This window comes from Colobus angolensis, unplaced genomic scaffold (genome assembly GCF_000951035.1).
Source record: "Colobus angolensis palliatus isolate OR3802 unplaced genomic scaffold, Cang.pa_1.0 Scaffold309, whole genome shotgun sequence".
Lineage (NCBI taxonomy): Eukaryota > Metazoa > Chordata > Mammalia > Primates > Cercopithecidae > Colobus > Colobus angolensis.
In genome coordinates, this window is record NW_012116366.1 from 84,622 (window position 1) to 89,079 (window position 4,458).

General features: G+C 35.8%; 1 long non-coding RNA gene across 1 annotated transcript in view; it reads left to right on the top strand.

Moving 5' to 3' along the window:
* Positions 1-2,129: 2,129 nt before the first annotated feature.
* The window catches only part of LOC105517838, a 59,417-nt gene continuing 57,088 nt past the window's right edge, over positions 2,130-4,458 (top strand). The window contains exon 1 of the long non-coding RNA XR_001002721.1: positions 2,130-4,091. This is a non-coding gene — a long non-coding RNA (uncharacterized LOC105517838). The remainder of the gene's footprint in view (positions 4,092-4,458) is intronic.

Sequence of the window (4,458 nt, forward strand, 5' to 3'; positions counted from 1 at the left end):
TACTCTGTACAAATAGTACTTCAAGTTGTTCATATTCAGCCAAGTTTATCAGAAGAATACTGTGAAATTTAGCAGTAAAGCTCATTAGTAATAAGGTTTACTTGTGTTTAATTTGATCTTTGTAGATGGCAGTCCCTCCAGTTGCCCTAGGGCAAAGTGTCAAATAGATTTATTTTATCGAAGTCTTCATAAAAATGGTACTATGTGTCAAGAGTGCTGTATCACTGAATATGAGACTAGTTGGTAAATATCTTTTGATCAGTGATGTTTGACAACACTGTTCTTGCACGGAGACCACAGTGATGTTAGAAAGCAGATTGAGCACTTCACTGTTTGGGGACCTGAGTCTTGAATGGATATCATCTCTCTAATTCAGTTTTTTGTATGTTTAAATAAAATACAAATATTCTTTGAAATGAAATATCAAACAGGACTTTAACAAAGTAAGTTAAAACAAGATAATTATGATTAAAATTGGGACTAGCCTTCCTTAAAGCCCCTGATTCAGCCCCTGGTATGCTCCCTCACCAACTTAGGACCCACTATAAGGAAGTGAAACCAACACTCAAAGGAGGTCTTACTATTCTCTCTTCAACACTAAATTAATGCACCCAATCTTTATAAAAAGAAAATTCATATATCTAACATTATTAATCATGAAAGCTAATTCACTGAAGGTGATTTATCATAAAAATCACACTGAACTTCTCATGAGTTCATATTTTTCTTCATGATGAAAAATGTATATGACTTGCAGAGGATTCCTATGTGCAGAAAATAATTTTGTATAGCTTATATGTCTGACACCACAGTGGTACTCAAATGTGAAAGCACTTTGAAAACAACTGATGCCTTATTTTAAAGCACCCATTCCCTTCCAAGATTTACTAAAAGAGAATGTTCAAAGGTTAAGACCAGAGATTCTGTCTCCAATCAAAGCAAAATGAGATCCCAGAAGTGATTTCCATATACAGGTAAGTTTGGGAACATTATTTCCACAAGAAATAATGAATCTAAATTATTTGGATTAAGGGCTGACAATTAGTCAATTTCTAATTAAAATTTCCAAGAAGATCAGGTCTTAATTAAAACTTTGCAGAATATTTTATGATAGTAGGTGGGTTTCTAAATACAGTTTAACTTTACTTTTTCTCATCTATAAATTAGAGGATATCAAAGTACCCATTTCCTGTACAATTTTTATAAGAATATTTTCTTTGAAATATGAAAGCTTAAGTGTTCCTAACATGGGTTTTAAATAAGCGTTATTCACCAGTATACACACTGCATGCTGTATATGAACTATCTGTGTCCTTTTCGAAGGTCAGCCCCTCTACCTGATCACTAGATCCTTCTCCTTCTTGTCTACTCAGGAACATCATTCAGACATTCCTTGTCTCTATTCTGCATCATGATTGTTATCGACTTTATTGATTGCTCTCATGAAGAAACTCATGTGCTATAGTATCTCTGAATAAATTATCTTAACTACATATCCTTTCTTAGCTGCATCCCATTTCCTGCTACCCTTAAGAATAAAATTTCTTTATATAGTTATCTATATTTTTATCTCCAAATTTTCTCTTCCAGACACCTCATACCTAACATTCCATCAAACACTCATCTCCATGTAGGTTGTACCTGTCATTATATAACTTGGTAAATTAGTCCTGTGACTTGTCTTAATGGAAACAGTGTTCACTCTCTGTGAAATATCTTCTCTTGGCTTCCAGGGCATGACAGTCTTTGTTCCTGCCTTACCACACTGACCATTCCTTCTTAGTTCCCTTTACTTGCTTTTCCTCATGTTTTCAACATTTTCATGCTGGGATTCTTCAAAGTTCAGTCCATGGCCCTCCTCTCTTCTCTGTCTGTTTGTTTACAGAATAATCTTACCTAGTCTCATGGCATTATGGAGATGACTTCCAAATTTAAACGTGCAACTTGAACCTGCCACGTGAATTCCAGACGTGTCAATCCAGCTCTCTAACCGACCTCTCCATTTGATGTCTGATACTCATCTCAGAGTTGACTTGTCCTAAACCAAGTCCTTGATACTTCTCCCAAAATTCTTCTTCGACAGTCCTCCAGATCCCAGCAAACAGTAACTCTATTTTCTTTTTTTTGAGATGGAGTCTTGCTCTGTCGCCCAGGCTGGAGTACAGTGGCGTGATCTCAGCTCACTGTAACTTCCGCCTCCTCGGTTCAAGCGATTCTCCTGCCTCAGCCTCCCAAACAGCTGGAACTACAGGTGCGTGCCACCACACCCAGGTAATTTTTTTGTATTTTTAATAGAGACAGGGTTTCACCATGTTAGCCAGGATGGTCTTGATTGTTCTGGAGTCTTTTTCAAATACACTACACACAATCTATAGGCAAATTCTGTTGGTGTCATCTTCAAAATCTACCCCAAATCTTACTATTTTTATAGCACTTCAACCACTAGTACCTTATCAAAAACCACTTCTATATTTCTTGTAAATTATTGGAACAGCCTTTTACCTGGTCTTCCTGTTTCTGCCTTTTGCATCTCTTCTTCCTTCCTCTCCTTCACACATACCACTAAATCGCAACACTGCAACTACAGTAACAAATATATCACTTCTCTGCACAAAAGCTTCTAGTGGTTCTCCCCTCACTCAGGAAGTCTTTACAATATTCCACAAGATCACTTTCTGACCTTTCCTAGTGGACTCATTACGTATTTCTACCTTGCCCACTCTGTTGCAGCCACAGTCTCCTCCCTGCTGATTCTTAAACACACTGACTATGCTCTTGCTTCAAGAACATTTCTATTGTTATTCTCTCTGCTGGGAGGACAGTTCCTCTAGTATCCACTCACCTCATTCAATTTCTGCGCAAATGTCACTTTTACAATAAAGTCATTCCTAAAGAATTAATTTAAAATTGTACCCTGCTAAATAGCAATGCCCTTACCTCACTTAGAATACTCTAAAAGTGCTCTAAAGGACAAAATTAGCAATTTAGCCCTTTAGTACCCCACTGATTAGCAATCCCCTTACCCCACTTAGAGAGTGCTCTACTAGTACTTTAGACAGCAGCATCTAAACAGTGATGCTACTATCAGACTAAAAATCACCATCATAGGTAGATACATAAATTTAAACCAATCAACTTAATCATCTAATTTGAACATTATATTTCATTTACAATATCCATTTATTCAACAAGTATTTATTGACCATATTGTACAATTTTCTAGGTGCGGAAGATACATCACTTAACAAAGCAGATCACTACACTTGGTTACTTGGAGTTTATATTTGAATTGGTAAAATATATGGCAGAAACTGAAAGTGTTGTAAAGGACTAAATTAGTAATGAGTAATTTAGCCCTTTAGTACCCTACTGATTAGCAATCCTCTTACCCCACTTATAGAGTGCTCTACTTGTACTTTAGATAGTAGCATCTCAACAGTAGCATCTAAACCCCTTGGGATTGCTAATTACCCTACTTTAGGAGGTAATTACATCAGGAGGGTGAAGCCCTTACGGAAGGAATTAGGGTCCTTATAAAAGCCCTTGGGGCAGTGGGTCCACTCTCTTTTGTCTTCCACCATGTGAGGACACAGCATTCAAAGCACCACCTTGGAAACAGAGATAAGACTCTCACCAGACACTAAATCTGCCTGCACCTTGATCTTGGACATCCAGCCTTCAGAACTGTGAGAAGTAACATTTCTATTATTTATGAATTACCCAGTCTGGTATTTTATTATAGCAACATAAAGAGACTGTGATAGAAGGTATGAATTTTTGTTCTAAATGAGGACTGGGGGTGGTAGGAATTTGAAAACAATGCTAATATTACAAATCAATTAGATTGCTTCTAGCTATTTTATTTTTCTTTCATTAATTAGTAATTCCAATCCAGTTCTGGGTCTGAAGTTTTGCATGTAAAACATGTTCCTTTTAGATATTTTCCTCTGAAAGAAATTGGGGAAATATTGCAAAGAAAAAGGAAAAGGGAAAGGAGTGATTCTGACATTTATAAATTTGTGATATTATGTACTGAAATTATAACCTGATTGTATGATTCTGCCTCATCTGCATAAAGGGAAGTTATTCAGGTAAACTACTACTGTTGCTTACCGAATTATCCCAGTGTCACTTCTCCCTACAACACATGTGGCATCATAATAACATGATGGTGTCACTCTGCCATCTCGAATAAGTAATCAAAGAAATCAGGATGTGAGTTATAATGAGACTGTTGGCAAAGCATGGAATTTCTTATGAGTAATATGTTTTTTTGTTCGTTTAAATTTGAGGGGAAAATTATGTATTATGCATTGATAAGTTAAATTATGTTTTTTACCCCATTAAAGTAAATATTACTATTTATTATCTTAAATATTATTTTTATAAGATAAAATAACAATTGTAACTCAAATAATTCAGTTTTAAGTATCTAAGCTTTTTATTAATGTACAAGAA